At 35.6% G+C, this 25,127-nt stretch overlaps 1 protein-coding gene across 3 annotated transcripts in view; it reads left to right on the top strand.

The window, feature by feature from the left end:
- The window catches only part of LOC138715401 (cGMP-dependent 3',5'-cyclic phosphodiesterase-like), a 127,425-nt gene extending 102,298 nt beyond the window's left edge, over positions 1-25,127 (top strand). For all 3 annotated transcript variants that reach the window (XM_069848261.1, XM_069848260.1, XM_069848259.1), the window contains exon 15: positions 1-25,127. This exon is cut by the window's left edge and continues 13,188 nt beyond it. The gene's annotated coding sequence lies outside the window, so the exon portion shown is untranslated.

The following is a 25,127-nucleotide window of genomic DNA, read 5'->3' as shown; positions in this document are numbered from 1 at the left end:
TAGTAGAGTATTCTAGCATACTAAAATAAGACATACAGTGAATCTGTTGTTGTGGGTGATTTAAAAATCATAAATTTTAAAATTACATTTACAACAGATCTTAATATTCAAAATGCTGTATATCTTTTTCAGATTTTTCTGTAATTCACTAAAGAAACGTATACATAACATATTGATCTTGTTTGCTATTTTAATACTGATTATATTATTTTCTACTTGACCATATTGTATGCAAAAGGATTTTCAGTTTCTATTACATTATCATTCTGTTGAAGGTACTTTTCCCATAATGGTAAAAATGATGGTAAATTCGAAAAGAAACATTTGTTACAGATTCATTGTAACTTCTATTCTAATGCTTTCTAAACTGAAGATTTTAAACTTCATTTTAATACTAAGATAAGAAATATTAAATTAATTTTCATATAATCAAGGGAGAATTGCACATAAATATTTCTTGCTTTTCATACAAAAAATTTGTCTTCGTGATTCTTCATTTTTCCATATACACTTTTAACACACATATATCACTGATTAAATTTCTAACTTCTTTACTATGTTAATCTTTAGGATTTACCTTGCTTGACTAGATTCGAAGTCTTGTGCTTCTTGTCCAAAGCCTAGTCAAGTAAGGTAAATCCTGAAGATTAACACAGTAAATAAGTTAGAAATTTAATCAGTGAAAAAAATGTGTGGTGTAATTTGATAAATTTTACCATTTCAGTAAATTTGAAGAGTACACGGGTAAAACAGTCACAGTCACAATGCTCATGAGGGTGCTGTCATCATCTAATTCAATATATCACTGAAAACTTTAGTGTTTTTCTTATCGAAACTGGTAAAGGAGAATTATCACCACGGATACAGTCATCCTTTCCTACTTCATTAGGAACAGCAATAAATTTTGCATACAGACTTAGAGGCAAGTGTCATGGCGGATAGTGAATAGACGCATCACGAACGCTCCCGTGTTACAACTCTACAGTAGGTGTTCTGAGTGTTAGTAGTATTATATTTTCATTCATTATTTTGTGTTCTGCTGTTACGGTGTTATCTTAATCATAATGTCGCAGAAAAAAAGCATGAAAATTGATGATTTGGAGGAAAGTGTCAAGCGCGTGGTGAAGGAATCTTTGCAAGACGCTGCAATGCTGCAAGTCCTTACCAACCTCATCAGGGAAAGTGTTACCAACGCAGTTGTAGCGGAGCTGCAAAAGACGATTGAGGACAACAACAAAGTTATTAGTGATCTCAAGTCAACATTAGAGACTCGTGATAAGAAAATTGAGGCGCTTGAGAACAAAATCGACGATCTCGAGCAATATCAGCGTCGACAGTGCTTGAGAATATTTGGCGTGGCGGAGGAAGCGACAGAGGACACTGACAAGATCGTTATGGAGGTGGCACAAAGAATAGGTGTGGACGTCCAACCTCACGACATTGACAGAAGCCATCGAGTGGGCAGGCGAGACATTAGCAATAATAGACCATGGTCTATTATTGCTAAGTTTGTGTCATACCGCAAGAGGAGTGAAATGTTTAGTAATAAGAAGAGGCTCAAAGGCAGTGGTGTGACGCTGAGAGAAGATCTAACGGCAATGCGACACAACATCCTGAAGGAGGCAATTATGAAGTTCGGACTGAACAACGTGTGGACATTAGATGGAACAATCATAGTGAATATCGGTGGAACCAAGAGACATGTGACCCGCAGCTGTGACCTCAACATGTAGATGTCGGGAGTACACGTGACACAAGGTCTAGTTCTGTATTATTCCTTACTAGAACTGATAAATTTACTTCATCTTCTTAGACTATTAATGCTAGATTTAAGTGCATTTTAAGAATTTTTAATTTTTAATTTAATTTTAGATACTAGTCGTTGTTTCCTAACTAACCAGCTACTTTTAGTTACTTTGTTTCTTAGTTTTTATATTGGCAACATTGCCTTAGTTAACTGGAATGTTCCGACTACCCCTGATGCAAGCAATCCCTTCTCTGACTTTCCCCTCCCACATAGCAGTTCTTTAGACCACACTGCCAGCTCTAGCGACCCGTTACTTTCCCCACACCCAACAACCTCGGACCTGCTGAGACGGTCATTCACAGCTCTTCCAACCTCTCTAAAAATCTCTCACGTCAATAGTCAGAGTATCCTTTGTCATTTCCATAAATTCCATTCAATCTTCGCACCCCTTCAAATTAATGTCATTTTAGTAAGTGAATCCTGGCTGAAGCCAACCTTACCGTCGTCCCTTGTGAAGTTAGATGGCTACACTCTTGTTCGAAATGACAGAGTAGGCAAGGGAGGTGGAGGTGTAGCCGCTTACATTAGAAATGAACTGCAACCTAGGGTTATATGCCAGTCTGCTTCTGAATACTGTGGTAGTCCAGAATTCCTTTTTATTGAAATTCAAACTAGCGTACAGAGATGTCTGATATGTGTTATATATAAAGCCCCTAAAATCGGTTATCTCTGTGATCTTGAAAATGCTCTTATCGACATTCTACCTTCCTATGAACACGTCATTCTTATGGGTGACCTCAACACTGACCTCATTATTAACTCTACCTCTGCCACACAGCTTAAAAATATGTTCCATTCTTGTAATATGTCTGTTCTCCCCCTCCAACCTACACACCATACCAGCACATCAGATACTCTTCTAGACTTAATTGTAACATCGCAGCCACAGAGAATACTGAAACATAGACAGTTACCTGTTCCTGGTTTATCTGCACATGATTTAATCTTTGCTGAATACTCATTGCAGTGCCCGAAAAAAAACCTCTAAAATTTTAACGTATAGAGCCTTAAAAAATATAGATGTCACAAAGCTCACAGCCGACGCCATTCAGCTTCCCTGGAGTTCTATCTGGAACTTACGCACCGTAGATGAAAAAATCGACACTTTCAATTCTTTAGTATTGCAGTTGTACGATAAACATGCACCTACAAAAACAAAGCGTCTGAAGCGCTGTCATGCACCATGGCTCACAGAATCAATTCGTGATCACATGAGTAGAAGAGATGAAGCCTTTCGTAAATTTAAACGCAATAAAACTGATGAAAACTGGCAAATATATAAGCAATTTAGAAATCAAACCACACAATGATACGTAACTCCAAACTCCGACACACCCATAGCCTAATCGAGCCGTCCACAAATGCACGTGAACTATGGAACAACTTACGACAAATGGGAATAGGACAGAATAAGATGCCAACGGATCCCATCAGCATTCCCCTAGATGTACTTAATGACCATTTTACATCCGCTTCCACTTCACATCCCAATATTGACCTGAAACAACAAGTCATCGATGAACTTTCAACCTCTCCTATCCCAGACCGCGGCAAATTTTATTTCACTAATGACACTGATCTAGACGTGAAAATAGCATTACAAAGGATTAAAACTAAATCTCAAGGCACAGATCGCATTAATATTTTGATGTTAAATTTGATTTTAGATATAATTCTCCCTACCTTGTCTCACATTTTCAACGCTTCCCTCATCACCTCTACCTACCCACAACAATGGAAATACGCCCTCGTTCATCCACTCCCTAAAACCGCCAAACCAATGACTGCAAATGACCATAGACCAATCAGCATTCTTCCCACACTATCAAAGGCCCTAGAACGCATTGTTTACAAACAGCTGACTGCTTACCTTGGTACACACAATCTATTGGACACCTGTCAATCAGGTTTTAGAAATCACCATAGTACGACTACTGCTCTACTCAAGATCTCTGAAGACATTCGTGAAGCTATAGACAGACGTGAAATTACTGTATTGACACTAATTGACTTCAGCCAAGCTTTTGACACTGTCGACATTGACATATTGATTTCAAAGCTAAGACAGATGCATCTTTCTGAGAGTGCAGTCACATGGATGGACTCCTACCTTCGCGACCGCCAGCAATGTGTATATCATGATAATTAATCGTTCTTCTTCTTGGCGGCACATGAGAGCAGGTGTCCCTCAGGGGTCTGTACTAGGTCCTCTGCTTTTCACTCTATATATTAATGACATTTCTTCAGTTCTGGAGCACTGCCAATATCATTTGTATGCGGACGACCTTCAAGTATATATACACTCTCGGCCTGATACTGTTAATGAACGTTTGTCGAGCCTCAATGACGATCTTTTGTCAATTAATAATTGGGCAAGGAAATTTGGGCTAAATATCAATCCAGATAAAACCCAAACCATTCTCTTGGGGCAGCAAAGGCTTTTGTCCTCCATTAATATGAACACCCTTCAGCCTGTCTCTCTCAACAACAAAATAATTCCTTTCAGTGCAACTGTAAAAAACCTCGGCATCTATTTCGACTGTAATATGAACTGAAATACGCAAATCAGATATATCTGTAGAAAAGTTTTTTCTATCATGCATTCTTTGAAACGCCTGAAAAATTTTCTTCCTACTAAACTCAAACAAATTCTAGTACAGACTCTTGTAATGCCTCACTTTGGCTATTGTGATGTTTTATATAGCGACCTAAGTGCTGAACTTTCTCAAAAACTTCAATGTGTACATAATGTCTGCGTCCGATTTATTTCCAATATCCGCCGACATGATCATATATCGGAATATTTTCTACAACTCTCCTGGCTCCGCTTGCAAGATAGACGTTTAGTACATTCTCTTTGCCTGCCTGCTATATCGAATTATACATGATTCCACACCCAACTACCTTGCCTCTCGGTTTACTCTCCTAGCTTCACATCATAATCGAAATACACGTTCACAGCACAATCTGTTGCTATCAATACCACGTCATCAGACATCTCTGTACTCAAGTTCTTTCTCAATAGCCATGGCCCGCTCATGGAATTCGCTGCCGCTCGAAATCTGGGGTAGTCTTAGTCCTCAGGTGTTTAAAATTAGGTTGTTTAGATATATTTTAAATGCAAAGAATTAGTTTTTAGGTATCATTTTTATTTATTATTATTATTATTATTATTACTATTATTATTATTATTATTATTATTATTATTATTATTTTACACAGTCATTACTTTATTTTTCCATTAACACTTATATCTAGGTAATTGTGATTGTCTCAATGTAACACGTGCTGTGCTGATCATACTAATTCTACTATTCCTTTAGTTGTGAGATTATATTCATACGTATTAATTCTTTTTTTTTTAAGTTAATACTGTATACTAGATGTATATTCCTGTTTGTGATTATGTATTCAGTGTATTTTTTTATTATATATATATTTTTTTTATTATTGTTATTTTAAAGTTAATACTGATTGTGCATATGTATTCAATCTCTCTTTTTTACTTAATTATGTTTATTATTATTTTTAAGTTAATATTTGTATACCGGTATGTATGTTCTTGTATGTGATTTTATCCTGGTTGAGTGGAAGAGAAGGCCTGATGGCCTTAACTCTGCCAGGGAAAATAAAACTATTATTATTATTATTAGAAGATGAAATATCCTTAAAAGAACTGTGACTTTGTTTTCCTCTTGTACTCTTTGTTTGTACTTCTTAGTTGTTAATACTTCAAGTTTTTTAAATTTATGTTTAATGCATCTTTTTGACTGTTAGCCATTTACAGATCATTGGAGAAGAAAAACAGTTTGTTATGAATAGCTTGGGATTGCTGAATGAAAGAGAGTTCGGTTCTTGCTTCAAAACACATATGATATATCGCAACCCTAGAACAACACTGCCACAACTCAAAAAAGTCACTTTTGAGATAATCGCATTTTAAAGTTTTGATTCGTGATATTAATAAAGCTTTTAACACCGATTTATCTCACGTAGCCTCTGATTGAAGCAAGTTAGAAATATGACGGTTTAAGTTTGTGATAGAGGACTATTCCACGAACCAGAAAATAGACGTAACTCAAAACAGTCAATTTTTTAGTTGTGGCAATGTTGTTCTAGGGGTGCGATATGCTTGATGTATATATAAAGTCCGAGTTTTCTGAACATGTATAACAAATTTTATGCGTGTTGTTATTAATCTACTTTTAATTTTACATTGCGGCCTCTCTAGACATTAGTTTAATTTCAGAAAAGAAGTGCCTTAGTTCTGATATGAACTATTAGTTGTATCTTATAGAAGGAACACATTTTGCCATATCAATATATTATCTATCAGGGTTTAAATTCCTTCCATTTTCTGGTTTTAGTTGGAATGCTTGAATGTTATTTAAATATACCATTTGCTTGACATGAAGCATTTATTATGTTGTTGACCACAATAGTTGCACGTAAACTAGATGCATTATTCGTATTTAAACTACTACCGTATATTTTGCAGATTAAAAAATATGCGTATCTATGAAATGAATGGAAATGATATAAGAATCGTACGAAAAACTATAATTCAGTATTAGGACTATCACTTATTGTTCATTTATAGTTGTATATATCATTTATCTACAGAATGATTTTCATTTGTAGTTGTATATGTTATTTACCTACAGAATGATTAACAGTAATAGAGAGAGTTAAATATTCAACATTTTTTAATATTTTGTTGTCTAATAAAATTAATGAAAGGATATCATATTCAAATGGTCTAATTCAGGGATTGCGAAACACAGGCCTGTGAGCCATTTATGGCCTGCGAGATTATTTTTTGTGACCTGTTGCCAGGTAAAAATTGTATCGTTTTTAATCGAGAACAACATAAATTAATTTAAAGCTGAGAGATTCCATTTATTTGCAGAAATAATTTTTACTTACCATTGTTTAATAAAATAATGTAGATATTATTTCAAATTCGATATAATCACTTCTTTATTGTTCCTATAGTTATATGCATAAAATATACTTTCTGATGGCACACAGAAGAAAGTTTTCCTATCCCTCGTACAATTAATGTAGTCTAATACTTTTTTTCTCTTGAAATTATTTTAAAATAAAATTTCTTATTGCTTAACAAGGCCATAAAGAGGCACAATTTTTTTTTAGACAAAAATAAAGAATGATACTAGAAAGTACAAAGAAAGGAAGAAGAGTGATCATATATAGTTGGTGATATATTTGTAAGTTTCCAACTAGAAGAAAGGCTGACTGTATAATCAGACTCACTTATAATATAACAGTTGTGAATGAGTATTTGTACTTATTTTGATTGAATGTAATTTTCACAATGTACATCTTGTTATCGTTTACGTTTATTCTCATATTACTACAAGAATTAAAAATGGAATGGTGAAAAGAGTGATATGTAAAATAAGGACTGACTGCAAATGTGTTTCAGTTTAAAAGCATAGTTAAGAGATGTAATGTGAGTAACTGTCTTCCAAAATATACAAGACGTTTACTATGTTTTGACTTGAAGTTAAAAGAATGTGTTGTAGCATTCAGAAAGACAGAACATAGGCCTATAGCAGGGCTGGGCATCGGGAGTGGATCCAGACTCTGAACGGGGATGCTTAATATTCATTCATCACTGAATCAGTGCTGCGCAGTGTTCGGCAGGGAAGAAAGGGGATGAAGAAAAATCATATGGCTCCCCATGAGAGTAAAATCCGCTCTTGCTACCCAGCCCTGGCCTATAGTATGGTAACAAATTATATCAGTGGAGAAAATGATGTTATTTATAAAACTGCTTTTCAATGTTTAATTATAGCTCATAATTTCAAGACAAACAGATCACACTATAGATTACAAAAATTGCTTAATTACAACCGGAACCATTGTTCAATTTAAATTTGCTTTAGAACAATGATTTTATACTGCTATTTGATTTATTTCATATTTTAAATGAAGGAACTTTTGACATGTTGAGAAGATTAACTTCATGCATTGAAATGAAATGTCACAAAACTCAATTTTCCAAACAATTGTGGAAAGCACGCTATGGCATATAGATTAGATACCACTGCCTTAGAGAGTAGTGTGTTTAAGTAGTGTAAGCTTTCCATGTAAATAGATGACGTAGCAATACGAAAATATGTGATAATTGTATGCAGTCCTAGAATATCGTAGAAGTAATGTTGTTGTTGTTAATATTCTAAAGTTTAAATTAATTCTAAACAGTTGAAATGCCTAAATGTGTATAAATTATAATGGTAATATAGTGAAAGCTGATAACTCCAGTCTACTTCAATCACTCTGATATTCTACAAGTAGACTTCTTTGTAAGTGATAGCTGCTCTGGGAAAGGAAGACCACACTTTGAAAGTTAATACTGTGGAACCTAATAATACTAGTAGTACAGATAACATTCTCGTCAAACTTAGACGGTCTTAGCCCGAGAAGAGAGGTCAGCTTATCTTGCTGTAAATGCTTATGCAGGTGGCTGCGTATTAATGGCTGTAGCATATCAAATACGACGTTGTTACAACTTGTATACTGTACCTGTGTTAAGATGTTTGTTGTAGGAAAAAGCATGAACGTCTGATTTATTATGTTTTGGTTCAGCCATGAATGAGGCCTTCAGAGCTTGGCGAGGACTGTAGAGTACACCTACAGGTTTTTATCATATAGAAGATAAGCACAGAAAACATTCTAGTGACATTTTGAGATTTGTATTTATTCTCAAGTCTTTTATTCTTAGTTCAGTTTACATAATTTAGATTTTTTATTTGTATTGTTATTTTATATGATATGTTTTATATTCTCCAGTTAGGTAGTATTTAAAAAAGAGATGGTAGGATTTGATTGCATAAGTACTGATTATATGATTAGCCTACTGCTGTTGCTGCTGCTGCTGCTGCACACTAGTCAAGTTTATAACAGTTTCAAAAACCTAAATAAAACTATTTTAACAGAAAGGGAATATATAATCCTATAAGTGTCAATCTATTTGCTTGATATACTATTAAAATGAAAAAAAAAATGTAATCTCTATGTTAAAAAAATCAATGTATTGTCATTTTTTAGGAAGTGTATAAAATATTGTGCTCTCTTTCATATGATACTCATAAAACTTCTGGTATAGTCCTTTTACATTTTGATTACCGGTGGAGACTTTGGAACTACTCCAGTTGGTCCAGAAAGTTGGAAGGATGGTTGTACTGTATGGGACAAGCAAAAATAAGCATTAGAACTTCAAGTTAGGCTTGTAACAACAGTATGAGTGAAGAGTTTCAATGACGGAGGGTTCTCCTCATTTCATGACACATCGGATTGTAAGCAGATAGTTGGATAAAGAGCAGTTTGGCTTCAGGAAGAGGAAAGGTACGAGAGATGCAATTGAACTGCTATGAACAATTGGCAAACTATACCTAGAGAAGAATAAAGAATTGTATGTAGTATTTGTGGACCTAGAAAAGGCTTTTGACAGAGTGGATTGGAATAAACTGATGGGGATCCTAAAGAAAATAGGTGTGGATTGGAAAGAAAAAAACTGTCCATTAATCTTTATATGAAACCACGAGTCAAAGTCAGGATAGGAGAAGAAATGTCAGAAGAAAGTGAAATTGGGAGAGTAGTACGTCAAGGATGCCCTTTATCACCTACCCTGTTCAATATCTACTTGGAGGATTTGGTAAAGAACTGTTTTCAGAACATGGGAGGAGTGATAGTAGGAGGAAGAAGAATAAAGTACGTAATATTTGCTAATAATATGGCGTTGTTAGCAGAAGAGGAGATGATACTAAGGAATATGCTACTGGAGCTAAATGACAGCTGTGAGCAGTATGGATGAAGATAAATGTAAATAAGACGAAGACAATAGCCATAGGAAGAAAAATAAAGAAAGTAAACTTGGGAATTCTAAATGAGGCAGTAGAGCAAGAGCTTCAAATACTTGGGGTGTACTATAAGCAGTAACATGAGCTGCTGCCAGGAAGTCAAAAGGAGGAAAACAATGGCCAAGGAAACTTTTAATAGAAAAAAGAGCATCTTCTACTGACCTCTGGAAAAAGAACTAAGGAAGATAACTAGTGAAGTACTTTGTATGGAGTGTGGCATTGTATGATGCAGAAACATGGACATTACGAGAAAATGAAGAGAAGCGAATAGAAGCATTTGAAATGTGGATATAGAGAAGAATGGAACGTGTGAAGTGGACAGACAGAATAAGAAATGAAGCTATGTTGGAAAGAGTGGGTGAAGAAACAATGATGCTGAAACCGATCAGAAAGAGGAAAAGGAATTGGTTGGGTCACACTGGCTGAGAAGAAACTGCCTACTGAAGGATGCACTGGAAGGAATGATGAATGGGAGAAGAGTTTGGGGCATAAGAAGATATCAGATGATAAGATGACATTAAGATATATGGATCACATGAGGAAACAAAGAGAAAGGCAGAAAATAGAAAAGATTGGAGAAAGCTGGGTTTGTAGTGGAAGACCTGCCCTTGGGCAGAACACTGAATGAATGAATTAATTAATTAATATGTACAGTATAATCCAGTTCTGTGGATTTGAGAAGATAAACTGTCTGTGCATTCTGCTAGAAAGGAAAACTGAAGGAGCAGCAATATATGTTTAAAAAAGGTAAATATTATATTTATAACATTCTTAAGGATGTTGAGAAAGCACGCAGAACAGGATCGAAAATTTCAATGACGAGAAAATAGCAAACAAAGATGTAAAATTAGTCTCGATGATTTCAATAAGTTTTCGATTAAAAAAAATTTCAGGAACCATATCAAATGAAGAAGGAAATTCCAGCTTTTCGAAAACTTGCAAAACAATAAGAAAATTTCAAGAGAGAGTACAGTACATTTAGGAATATCATAAATGATTTGGATTCAAATTTACCAAATTTAGAACCATTTAGTGCTCATAGAATGCCATATGGCATACTCAAGAGCATTGAGTCAAAATGAAAACAGGCCCAAAAAATCTGTTATCCATTGATGAAACATGGATATATAGGCCTACATTTTAGCGTGGAGAGATGCTGATAATAGTGCATACAGGGGGCAATATGGGCTTTGTTAAAGGTGCATAACTAATTTATGATTCGAAGACAAAATCTGCAAATTATCATGATGAGATGAATGGTAATAATTACAATAAATGGTTGCAGACAAAATTAATTCCATGTCTTCCCGAAGGCTCCATTGTGGTTTTCAACACTGCTTCCCACCACACCATTCAAGAAAATAGGGCCCCATCCAACAGTAACTGCAAAATTGAAATTCAGACTGGCTTCAGAAAAATGACATACACTTTGCAGAAGATTTGACAAAAGCAGAACTATTAGAAATTGCAAAAATCTTAAAACCTCCACCCACATATATAGGGCAGATGGAATTCTTCGGAACAATGAATTTATAGTTCTCAGACTACCACCTTATCACTTGATCTGTTGCTGATTGAACTGGTATGGGATATGGAAAAACAGAAAATATGGGAAGCCTGAGCCTAAGTCTCTTAAGAGAGGACACAACGAAGTAACACCATATGATTGGTCTCTTGCATGTGTGAATGTTAAAAATGTTGATAATAGCAATTGGCATAAGGACATACTTATTGAAGAAGAACTAGAAATAATAATAATTTATGTGGGTGTTGACTTCAGGAGCGAATCTGAAACAGTGCATAATGCTAATGCTAATGACAATAGTAGCTGCAGCAATAATGATAATATCTCATCAGGTGACTTCGCATAGAGTGGCTGCAATAATGGATTTTAAGTAAGGTAACTATCGTATATTATTACAAATCAATTATACTCATTACTGGTATACTAGGTTACATTAGTTTATTATGTTAAATTCGATACGAAATTGCTTCCTTCATTTTATATACAGGACAGATTGTGTTCACTAAACTTTAGGTGAAACTGTACAGAGTAGGCAATTACTTAATCTGATCCGTCTTGTGTATCTATAGATAATAACCAAAACATTACACGAGCACTGCCACTTCTATTGATAATCAAAACATAAAAGAGCTATATAATCGTTATATTTTCACTGCTGAAAATACAAACCTTCCAAACAATTGCACACAGCATGTTATGATCCATGTTAAAATTTCAGTCTTAATTACTTCATCATTCTTACTTGAATCCAAATTCTTGAAGGAATAGACATTTTCCACAAACCCATGTTAAATCCTTGTGGGTTAGAGTGTAATGTGTGATGAACAAATGTGAAGATGGAACAGATTTTTATGGGATATTGTTTTTCCTGCTACCATATCTCCATTAATCACCATCACTACAAATAATATTACCAATACATCAGCGTCAACATCATTCTGATGCAGTATAGATCAACCTCTACATGATGTAGTGTTGGTGATGTCTAAGACAGCATAGTGATGTGTGACTCTTATCAATCGTAAAAAAAATTCAACTCTTCTGATTGGTATTTCGCTGACTTATTCTGATGTAAAAATGATTTTCATTGCCAGCATTCTTCACTGTAGTAAATTTAATCTTTTATAGACTGAGAACAGATTCATGATCACTTTGAAATATCATCTCTTCTAGGATATAATAGAACCTGTTGCGTCTTCCCAAGTTGAATAACAACAACACTAATAATGTAATCATCCACCAGGCGAGTGTTAAATCACGTGGTATGTAATGGTTTTGATCCATTGTCTAGCTGGTCAGCTAATTGATTCTCTGCCTCTTGGACAGCGCCAAAAGCTGTTACTAATTTTATTGACATGGTTTGTGTTCCTATGTACAGGTATTTTATTACAGGTTTATCTTCAGTTCATTATTTTTTCATTCCTTTTGTGATCCCATACTGTGTAACCTATTGTATGCCTCGTGGATATATACATGATGATAATGTTTTACTGATGCTAACCTGTTTCGTCTCTTAAATTACCCAGACATCACACCCTTATGTCAGAATGAGTTCTAGCTCAATACCGGTACAACTTTTATTGTGAGAGATCTTTTGAAGAATAATACAGATATATTAAGTCTTCCATAATGAATGTGTAAATTATATGTAGTTATACATTTAAGAAAACATTTCTAATTCTATTTATATATAAAATATCTTTATTTTAGAGGTAACAAAAATAATGTGCACCTACAAAACGGCAAAAAAAAATTAATGGAAAGTACATCTCATAAGTATTATATTTCGTTATTAGGTATATATTTCGTAATTATAAAGTGCTCTATTTTTAGAAAAAGAAAATGTATGTTCTACGTGAAATGGCTACCAAAACATAAATCTGTTTTAACATTATTAGCATTTTCAGAAATAATTCATTGAGGAATACTAAATAACATAAATTATCTGATAAAGCCTGAATTCACATTAAGATTCCAGTACACTAATTTTTGGAGAGTTTTTGTATAACTTTAACAGATTGTGTCAACAAAGGGAGAACATATACATTGCTACATATTCCAAAGTTGAGGCACGAATAGTTGTTAACAGCATTAGGCAGTTTTCACACCAAAGTTTCATGCCATGTGCAACATGCGATGTGGATTCACGCTGCTGATCAGTTGGTGCAGCTCAGAATTTTGTATTCGCATTTTTCCCTTCACGTAGCGTGCTCCTTGTGAACAGTCTCAGTTGCCATCAGGATGTCAAAGCTATTGGTTTAATTTGTTCTGTGATTGCTAGAAAAAGAAGGAAGAGGAAGAAGAGGACAGGATCGAGACTGCAGATTCATCCATACTTGAGAGATAATGTGGATATTCACAGTGCATTTGTAGTTCCCCAACAGCTGCAGTTACGTCTTCAGAAGTTCTAGAATTTTTGCAGAATGGAAAGGGAGACTTTCAAGAAGTTTTCTTTGTTTCATTGTTTATGTTTTAGGAAGAGCAAGAAAAGAGAATTAGTTGACTACTAAAAGAAATGTTTCAGGAAGACGAAGTAATTGATAGTGATAGCTCTGAATGGGAGGTTTGTTTGGAGCAGTTAGATTATGATTCTAGTAGCAAACAAGCGGGGAAAGATTCAGAAATTGCTTTTGTTGATATACTCTCAGGGACAAAAAAAAACCGGACACTTTAATATTTGCTGGTATTTTGCAAAACATTATCTTCTCATACAATATTATGGTAGCCATCTGTTGTTATGGAGACGTGTATACATTGTTGATTGTTTTTTGTTTTATAAACAAGCCATTACAACCAAATATTCCAATTTTGCTTTCAGAGTCTCAGCTATAACAATTTTGTCTCAACCATTTTGTGCTTCATTATCGTTATCATTCGTTATTTCTCTATTTTTACATTTTCTGAGTTTAAGTGGGGTTGTAACATTTGTCTTAAAACAAGATGCGACCTGAAGATGTGGCTCGAGCTGTAGCCCTTTACGATGATGGACGTAGTGTACGTTACATTGCAAATGGGTTATTTGTAAGAAGTCGTCGCTGAACGATTCACATCGTTTATAGTTCACTTCTAGGGTATTGTTACACAACAAGATGGATGCACTGAACGATTCACATCATTTATAGTTCACTTCTGTGAACGATTCCATTGTCTATTGTTACACAACGCACTAAACCTGGAGTAATTTAAGCTTATTAATCAAATAAATAATTCTACTTACTGTTTTTTATATGCTCACCTGCATGTAATTTCTATTTTATACATATTTCATTGTTATTTTCCATCCGAAGATCATTAAGAACGATGAATATTACTTAATATCTCCTATCTTTCTTCAAATAGTGTTTATATGCCATGTTAATTTTCATTTGTTTTCATAAGTTAACAATGATGCACATTGGGAGCAACTTATAAGAAATTATTTTCCTACACAATCCACGCTATATTCACGTTGTTTTGGAATTATTAATCGAAGAAGGTTTGCTTATTGTTTATTACACGCACATTTGTATGTAATTTTTATTCCATACGGTTTTTTTTCTATCCCCCGATCATTAAGAATGGTGAATATTGTTCATGCTTGTTTCTTGTATTTCTTAAAATAATGTTATGTGGCATGTTAGTTTTTATTTGTCGTTATTTACGTAAAAATGATGCGCCAAAAAATAAAAAATAATAATAATTTCGTACTCACTCCACATCCTATGTATTCACATTTGTTTTTCAGTGATTTATTAAAGAATGTACCGGTATTTAAAAGACTAATAATTTAGAAACATGTTACATAAATCATCCTTGTGCCAAAAGAGAATGCTCCCTGGACCAAACTGTCGTATTTTGCAGTGGACGTCAGTACTCGCTGAAATGGGTAATAATAATATAATAAAATAATGTTGTACGTAGCATTTAGAAACATGTTACATAAATCATCCTTGTGCCATAAGAGAATGCTCCCTGGACCAAATTATCGTATTTTGCAGTGGTCGTCAGTACTCGCTGAAATGGGTAATAATATAATATAATTGTTTTGCACGTAGCAAGCGGGGTATTGGGGCTGCAAGCCCTGATGATGATCCTACGTGTAGCACATGATGTAAAAAGCAGGGTATCGGGGCTCCAAGCCCCGATGATGATCCGATGTGTAGCACATGATGTAAAAAGCAGGGTATCGGGGCTCCAAGCCCCGATGATGATCCGATGTGTAGCACATGATGTAAAAAGCGGGGTATCGGGGCTGCAAGCCCCGATGATGATCCGACGTGTAACACATGACGTAGAAAGCGGGATATCGGGGCTGCAAGCCCCGATGATGATCTGACGTGTAGCACATGATGAAAAAAGCGGGGTATCGGGGCTGCAAGCCCCGATGATGATCCGACATGTAGCACATGATGAAAAAAGCGGGGTATCGGGGCTGCAACCCCCGATGATGATCTGACTTGTAGCACATGATGAAAAAAGCGGGGTGTCGGGGCTGCAAGCCCCGATGATGATCCGACATGTAGCACATGATGAAAAAAGCGGGGTATCGGGGCTGCAAGCCCCGATGATGATCCGACATGTAGCACATGATGAAAAAAAGCGGGGTGTCGGGCACTTAAAAGTGCCTTTTCGAAAGCATGGTGATGCGCATTTGACAAACGCAGTGTACTTACTTTCTAATAATCCCTTTTTATTTTTCGTTATTTACGTAAAAATGATGCGCCAAGAAATAATAATTTCGTACTCACTCCACTTCCTATATTCACATTTGTTTTTCAGTGATTTATTAAAGAATGTACCGGTATTTAAAAGACTAATAATTTAGAAACATGTTACATAAATCATCCTTGTGCCAAAAGAGAATACTCCCTGGACCAAATTATCGTATTTTGCAGTGGTCGTCAGTACTCGCTGAAATGGGTAATAATATAATAATATAATATAATTATGTTGTACGTAGCAAGATCGATTATTCAATTGATAAGATATTTTATGAGGTTGTCATGACTGAGATATCTATTGTCAATTGCTTTTATTTGTCAGAAGGCCTTGACTGACGGGTATATAAGGACCGGCGCTCTTAGGGGTAGAGGTCGGGGTTTGGGATGGCCCACAAGTAACAAGGGAGAGAGACACCTAGTATTTTAAAGATTTATATCGTTCACTAGATGAGTTGATTCAACTAAACTGGAAATAATGTGAATCGTTCAGCGACGACTTCTTGTAAATAACCTGCAAATGTTATGAATATGGCTAGAAACACAACCCATGATGCCATAAAACGGTATAGAGAGACCCTAGAATATACCAGAAGACCAGGTTTGGGTCGTCCAAGAGCTACAAATCCAAATGACGACAGGTATATGGTGTTGAGGGTTCTTAGGGAGCGCAACCTGCCAGCTACTAGTGTAGCCCAGCAATTTGTTAACATGCATGGACGCCCAATTTCGGCCAAAACAGTTAGAAGGAGGTTGATATCAAGTAGACCTGCAACTGGTCCCAGACTTCTCAGGATGCATCGAGTTGAACGACTGTGTTTTGCAAATGATCACAGGGATTGGAGAAATGGACAGTGGAGCTGTGTTCTGTTCACCAATGAGTCCCGTTTCAATCTGTGCTCACCTGATGGACGTGAAAGAGTTTGGAGAAGGAGGGGAGAACGATTTTCACAGTGTTGCATTTCCGAAAATGTGCCGTATGGAGGTGGTGGAGTGATGGTTTGGGCAGGAGTGTGTATGGATGCTCGTACAGAGTTGGTTTTTGTTGAAAATGGAAGACTAACAGCTAATAGGTATATAAATGAATGTTTGGCTGATCATGTTGTGCCATTTGGCCAATTTGTAGGCGATAATTTTGTTTTAATGCATGATTATACACGGCCGCATATTGCCCATGCAGTCGGAGATTATCTCCAAGAAGTGGGAATCCATGTTCTTCCATGACCAGCAAGGAGTCCAGACATGAACCCAATTGAACACGTGTGGGACATGCTGGGACGGCGTGTTAAGAATAGATGACCGAGACCAGAATCATTACAAGAGTTGAGGCGAGCACTTGGCGAAGAATGGGAACTTATTCCTCAAGAAGACATTGCTAACCAAATTGAGAGCATGCCAAGACGTGTGGATGCAGTTATTCAAGCCAGAGGGGGTAATACCCGTTACTAAAAAGAGTTTTTAATGTTTAAGGCACCATAAAATGAAAAAACAGTTAGACCAAATGATGCCATAGTTATACGCCCTTTGTAATTTTTTGTAAATTTTCTCATCAGAGATTTTTTTTTTCAAATGTTGTCGTATAAGGTGCTAAATGAAACATTTTGTTTAAATGGGTTTTGTTTCATTTTGAAATAATTGGCAACAAAATACAAGCAAATATAGAAGTGTCCGGTTTTTTTTGTCCCTGAGTGTATTAGTGGAAGGAGAAATTCGACCATTTTACTTAGGGTTCGACGAAGAGGTAGGCTTTATGTATCCTCCAAGACAAAATATTTGGTTTGTAAGACAAAATATAATATTAGAAACCCACCAGATGTAAAAGGTTCGGCAAAGAGTGCAGCAACATCCCTAAGCTCTTGGAAGTTGCTTCTTTCCAGCTTTTGTAGTTGATGAAATCGAGTACACCAACATTTTATATATAGAAAGCATATGTCCCAATTACCCTAGAGAAAGGGATACAGCACAAACTATCAGAGAAGAAATTAAGGCCCTTTAGAATGAAATGAAATTTTCGGGAAAGGAGTACTATAACCCAGCATTGCGACCTTTCATTATCTATTGTGCCAACCCTCAAGCTAGATGCGTTCCCAAACCTACACCAGCTGACTACACTAAGGTTCTCTGCATATTCAGGTTTCGAACAGGCAACCCCCCTCATCCCTAGACCAGCCCCCTCCATGTGTCACCTGCTGGCATTCAGGGAATATTATTAAGAAATTCTAAATACACTCAAAGGGAATGACAAAATAAATTTCACTGACATGAAGGGGAAAATTGTTTGGCGACTTTGTTCTAGGCTTTATCTTGTTCATGCCTATATTATCGTGGACACACAGGTAATGACTTGGTAACAAGTGAACATGCGCTGAAATCTGTGCAGAGACTAGAGTTGACGGCATTTCTGGTATGTGACATCACAAGCTTGTACAGTAGAACCAATCAGAATCAGTCTGTAGCAAGTGCTTCTCGAGTTCGTTTGTTCACGTATGAGTGTTTCTATACATTGAATAAGTAAAAGTAACATTTACCGTGTAAGCGTGTGTGTGTGCGCACGCGCGCGCGCGACCAGCAGAATGCTGCCAGCCATCATGATGCTGGCTGCAGTGTTGCCAACACGCAAGAAACGACTGCAGAAGCATGTGATGTGGGACTGAGAACTGTGCAAAGAATATTGTTAGTGAAGGAAAGAGGATTTCTTTGGTGTCATGCTTACAGTAATCAACGGCTAAGGTCATTATTGTCTTTTGATAATTTAAATTCTCTCCTGCGCTATTTGTATTGCGCGTTCGTGTGAAGTACGATGTGACAATGTTGTATGCTGTCTTACTCTCTCTGTCTCTCTCGACGCAAATGCTAGCAGACTACCGAATTCCGAATTGCTGTCGACTCTAGACACTAGTGAGACACAGCATGTAACTTCAGTGAAACGACACCAGAGTGGATGTGCAATCTCGAGTAGCATAGTATAAAATAAGTCCAGATTTTTATGGTGAGTTGCATTTTGCGTTCTGCAAGCTGTGTTATTGCCACTTTACTTCAGTATGAATACTTTTACTTTTTTACGCAAGTTTTAAAAAAGAGTAGCATGCAGTGTCTATGCAGATGACTTGAATATGTTGGGAGAAAATCCAAAAACTATTAGAGAAAACACGAGAATTTTACTTGAAGCAAGTAAAGAGATAGGTTTGAAGTTTGGAAGTAAATCCCGAAAAGACAAAAGTATATGATTATGTCTCGTAACCAGAACATAGTACGAAATGGAAATATCTTTTTCTTCCTATCACGTATTAAGCCTGGTGGCCTGTTATAGGGTTGCCAGGTTGAACTATCGCCAAACCCGGATGTTTACGATGCCTATAAAATTAATTATTATTACTATTATTGGGCATATTATTATTATTATTATTATTATTATTATTATTATTATTATTAAAAATAATTTTGTATTGCAAGTTAAAGGATCGGTTAAAAATTAAACAATATCTGATTTCATTTGATGAATTAATTAATATTTGAAATCTTGGAAAAGGGGGGGGGGGAACAAGTTTCCTTCCTTTTTTTAATGCCAGATTTGCAGACGTTAGCAATTTATTTCTTCGTTAAATAAAATCCAATCATAGTGAAATTTTTAGGCATGGCACAGAAAAATATGCTCTCTTGAATGCATATTAGTTAATTTTTTCAGAGCCTCACATAAAAAAGATGTAAAACTGTTAAAAATTCAGCAATAATCAAATCTTTACTGTATTAGGAATAGACGTAGGTCTACCTTAAAATTTGTATTTCTTGGAGCTCCTTGCAGATTCTAGAAGTCTCTTGTTTTCCAAGGCTATTTTGTAAAATTCCTGACAGCTTACACTCAAGTTCATTTTAATACAAATTTCCGCTCTCACTATAGTTCTGTTGACATTCAGTTCCTGTCATTTGTCCACAAACAGTTCATGACACTGAACACCCTTTCCACATACGCATTATTTACTGGAATTGCTAGCACATGTCGAATTATTATTTTAGGGGCCATAGCTTTTTCGGATAAAGATACCTAAAGTTTGCAACACTGATTTTTATCTTTGTCTTGCATCATTATTGTTATCACTTCCTTTAAAATTGACCACTCATTGTAGAGTTCATTTCTGTTGAACTCGAAAGTCATTTGCAATTTCTTTGCTACGCGAACTGAGTCATTAAATGAGAACAGTAATGGGCTAGATAGATCAAGAACAGATATAACTGAGAATATGTTATTGTCACTAAAATTGTACCACTTGGCTAGATACTGCAACAATCTGTCATACACAGTGGTGAAGTCTTTCATTACAGTTTGTTTTTCGGCCTCTGTGAGACTTACAAGCGACATATTCACTTCAAAACCGAAAAATGAGTCCTTTTTACGACTTTCTACTTGAGATTTTACTCCCAACATGATTTTGTGCACTTCCATTGAAAGTCTATTTTCATATTCTAATATTTTAATCGCCTCACAGAAAATTGGAAGTGTACAATTAACAAAATACAGAAAACATTCTGCCACTGACAATGAATGTTCATTTACTTCATCTTCTTGTGAATATACAAATTTCCAAATTAAAGGATGCGTTTCTTCTTCACCTTTTGTCAAATAATACATTTTCAAAGTGCTCCACATTTTAATAAGGCGTTCAACAGCTAATTGAAGGGACAACCATCGAACTGGAATATGACGCAAAATCTGAAAATAGTCCTGTTGAGCAAATTCACAGAAATACCTAAGTTCCTCGGGATTCTTACATGACGACGAGAAGTCGGAATATATATTCAAGACTAATGCTTCAACATCATACTTACGGAATTTAAAACCAAATTTGGCACAATTATGCAGTACATGGCAACAACAATTATTAGCCTTTACTATATTAGGATTTTTGTCTTTCATTTTTCTGAACACTGAATTGTATTTACCATAGTTAATAGCTGCATTGTCAGCCGAATAAGCTACAATGTTACTTACCATTTTCTGCAACAATTGATATAATTTTATTTGAAATATCCTCAGCACTCTCATTACTGTCTTCATAGAAGTCTAGAATATCGCTATATTTTCCATGTTTTACAGAAAAATGTGTCACCACTAATGGGAAATGCTTCTTGTTACCTTTATTTGACGCATATGAACCAATTTAGAATGGGGTATTTTTTAAATCGTTCAGAAGCTGTTCCTGTGAGAATGGTAAAAGAACTCTTGTAACTAGGGCTTCACTTTTGGTTCGTACACAACTTTTTTTTTTTTTTCGCTACTGAAGAGTCATTGAAAACACAAGAGTAAAGCTTATTTCCACAATCTTGTGAACTGTAGGAGTGGTGATGTTTTACACCATGAAATGTTGAAGTCAACTCAGCTGCTGTAACTTTATCATGTTCAATTGAATATCGTTGGGGCATAAATTTCAGAATAGAATTATTCCTACTTTGTATTCTGCAATGTTCTTTGTGCCTCTCTGATTCCAAATGCTTATTAACAGCTTTAACGCCATTATACTTTACTGTAAATGAAACCTTGCACACTTTACACAAGCAAGAAAGTTCATCCTCTCCTTTTTTCTAGCCAGTCGTACAAAAAAATACTTATCATTCGTCAACCATTCATCACGAAAAGAACTAAAGTATCTTTTGCTGGATTCAAAGTGAACGCAACACAGTACCAAAATAAAACTCGCACAAACTTCCGCACTTCGCATAACATACTGCACTGCACTATAAAGCTGTAAGAACTGACTTGTGAAGGATCAAGGAAGTGAATATTGAGCTTTAAATTTGGAATTATTCCATTGTTGTGCATTCAGATTTGGTTAAAATATTGCTACAATGGCAAAAGTTAATTGAAAATAGTTGATTGAAATCATATTTCTGAAATATATTATTATCATATCAAAATTATCTGTTTCAATGATCTATTTACGTCATCTTTCATTGTTGGTGATTGTTGGCGTTGTGTGAGAGACTAGTGTCTGATATGCGAAAAGAGAAGCGTACTAAACATCACAGACGCTCACTTTTAAAGTTACATGCTTGCGTCATTGTAAGCCTGACACCGACACTCACTTTTCAAGTTATATGATGAACAGTGAATTTTCACTACAACATTGCTAATTATTAACATTTCGAACACAATTTCTCCGGGCAGCGCTCAGAGATCTGGCAACCCTAGCCTGTTATGGTCTCACTCCATCGTTTCAGCGGATGGCCCAAAGATCTTGTTCCTAATGGGCAGTAAATTAGTGCTTGGCGTGGTATGCTTGTTCTAGGCATCCTGAGTATATGAGATTTCCATTTCTGTCTATAATTTTGAATTTTCTCTCAATATTTAATTCTTTCAAAATATCCAAATTTTTCTTCTTGTCTAATCTTGTATAGCCAGCAGTTCTTCTTAAAAACTTCATTCCATTGGCAGTGATTCATTGTTCATCACATTTACGTATGGTCAAAGCTTCACTTGCATACATGAGAACAGGTCTCACCGGTGTTTTATAGGCTTTAATTCTTGTGTGTTTTTGGACAAGGGAAGGTTTGAAAATGTTATTAATGGTATTCATTGCACAGTTAAAGTAGCTAATTCAGTTTTGTAGAAATAACTTTTTCTTGTTCATAGCCCAAATGATAATTCAAATATTTAAAACATGAGACCTGTTCTATAGGTTTATTATAAAGGCAAATTTTGCTGCAGAGATGTTGTTTTCCGATGAATCCCATTACTTTAGTTATATTAATTGAAATTTCCATCCCGTATTCCTCAGAAATGAGTTGTAATTGGAAGAGATAAAGTTGAAGGTCATCTTCAGAATCTGCTAATGATATTACATCATCTGCAAACAGTAATATATCTAACTGTAAAGTCGGCCTGGTTGGCGGAGTTGGTATAGTGCTGGCCTTCTATGCCCAAGGTTGCTGGTTCGATCCCGGGCCAGTCGATGGCATTTAAGTGTGCTTAAAATGCGACAGGCTCATGTCAGTAGATTTACTGGTATGTAAAAGAACTCCTGCAGGACAAAATTCTGGCACACCGGCGACGCTGATATAACCTCGGCAGTTGCGAGCATTGTTAAATAAAACATAACATTTTTTCTAACTGTAAATTTCTACTGATGTTCAAATTACCATGTTTTGTTCTTTTCCAGTTTCTAATCATGTGATCCATATATATAATAAATAGTAATGAGGATAAGCTACAACCTTGTCGAACACCTTGATTAATTGATTTCCACACAGTTTGATTGTTTCCAGTTGGCCTACATACTGAAATAAAATTTTCACGATATAAATTATAGGTTGCATTTATTAATTGGTTTGGAACATGATCTTCTTTCAGAATTTCAAATAAATTTTTTCTATTAACTTTATCAAAAGCCTTTTTAAAATCGATAAAAGCCAAATGTGTCTCTTTATTAAACGCTCCTTGTTTTTCTCTTATCATTTTTAGAGTAAAGTATCCATCAGCACATGATCTACCTTTCCGGAATCCATTTTGTTCTTCTCGAAATTGAAATATAAAAACTGGAAATTTATTCTTTGAAGCGATGGAAAAATTCTAATATCTTGGAGCAACAGTAACAAATATAAATGGCATTCGAGAGAAAATTAAACACAGAATAAAAGGGAAATGCCTGTTATTCGGTTGAGAAGCTATTGTCATTCAGACTGCCTTCGAAAAAGCTGAAAGTCAGAATTTATAGAACAATTATATTACCGGTTTTTCTCTCACTTTGAGAGAGGAATAGAGGTTAAGGGTGTTTGAGAATAAGGTGCTTAGGAAAATATTTGGAGCTAAGGGAATGAAGTTACAAGAGAATGGAGAAAGTTATACAATGCAGAACTGCATGCATTGTATTCTTCACCTGACATAATTACGAACATTAACTCCAGATGTTTGAGATGGGCAGGGCATGTAGCATGTATGGGCGAATCCAGAAATGCATATAGTTGGAAGGCTAGAGGGAAAAAGACCTTTGGGGAGGCTGAGACGTAGATGGGAGGATAATATTAAAATCGATTTGAGGGAGATGAGATATGATGGTAGAAACTGGATTAATCTTGCTCAGGATAGAGACTGATTGCGGGTTTAGGCCTATGTGAGAGTGACAATAAACCTCTGGGTTTCTTAAAAGCCATTTTTAAGGAAGTAAGTATGCAGCATGTATCTATGTCGCACGTCACATGTGGCATGCAACTTCGGTGTGAAAGCTACCTTTCTTTTTCATGTCAGAGGCTCAGGACAAATGCTGGTAGGTCCAGGTTAAATTTTGGTGGATGAAAGTGGTGTGGGTTGAGATTTTCTCGGGTTATGCCTCTTTATAAGACTATCATTTCACTGTTTGTTCACAAGCGTATTTGTCAGTGATGCAGAAAACATTAACTGCTGTATATATGATACCGATTTCATAGGATGCTACAGCAAACATTCCAAGGAATAAGCAACCGCAGAAATTTATAGTGTTAGCCCTGACTCCTGATCACATATATAACAGATTGGCCATCCCCATGTTAAAAATGGTAATATGTGGAAGAGAACAGCCATCAGGATCACCACTGTCTATTGATAACTACTGCTACATAGAAGTACAGTTGCTTCATGCAGTTCAAATGAGATTTATAATGTGACTTCTTCTGCAGTCGCCTGATGACAGCATAGTGAAATTGATAAAAGTTGTTGCCTTCAAAGCTCATAAGGCTGATCAGTCTGTTATATGTGATCTGGGCTCTGACGTTCTTCAGTTATGGTGGCACAATGGTTATGATACCTAAATGAAGTTTGTCTCAGTGTATTTTCCAGTTATCTTATTTTTCTGACACGAGTAAAAACTGAGACTTCTGAAATCCTGTACGTAATCCTAAATTCGAACATGAAATCTTTGCATATATATCAGACATAATTGTTTTACTATCGAGCACACAGTATTAGCTTTGGTGTCTTCCTTAATTTTTAATGTTCAAGATGATATTGTACTTTATAATGAATCACCTCTGCATTTGTTATTGTGTTTTAATTTTATATACCAGCAATTTTAAAGTTATAAGTTCATACGTTAGTAAAATTAACTGTGGATATTGTTGTTTCAGTGACGTGTTCAATGTAAATAACACCAAGTAGATTGATATTGAAACAGTTTTAAATTTCAGAACACATTGTAAGTTTTCAATATCAGTAGTTCGCCCACCATACAATAAAATGATGACAAGCA

The sequence above is a fragment of the Periplaneta americana genome, chromosome 15 (assembly GCF_040183065.1).
Source record: "Periplaneta americana isolate PAMFEO1 chromosome 15, P.americana_PAMFEO1_priV1, whole genome shotgun sequence".
Classification (NCBI taxonomy): domain Eukaryota; kingdom Metazoa; phylum Arthropoda; class Insecta; order Blattodea; family Blattidae; genus Periplaneta; species Periplaneta americana.
This window is presented reverse-complemented; position numbering and strand designations above follow the sequence as displayed.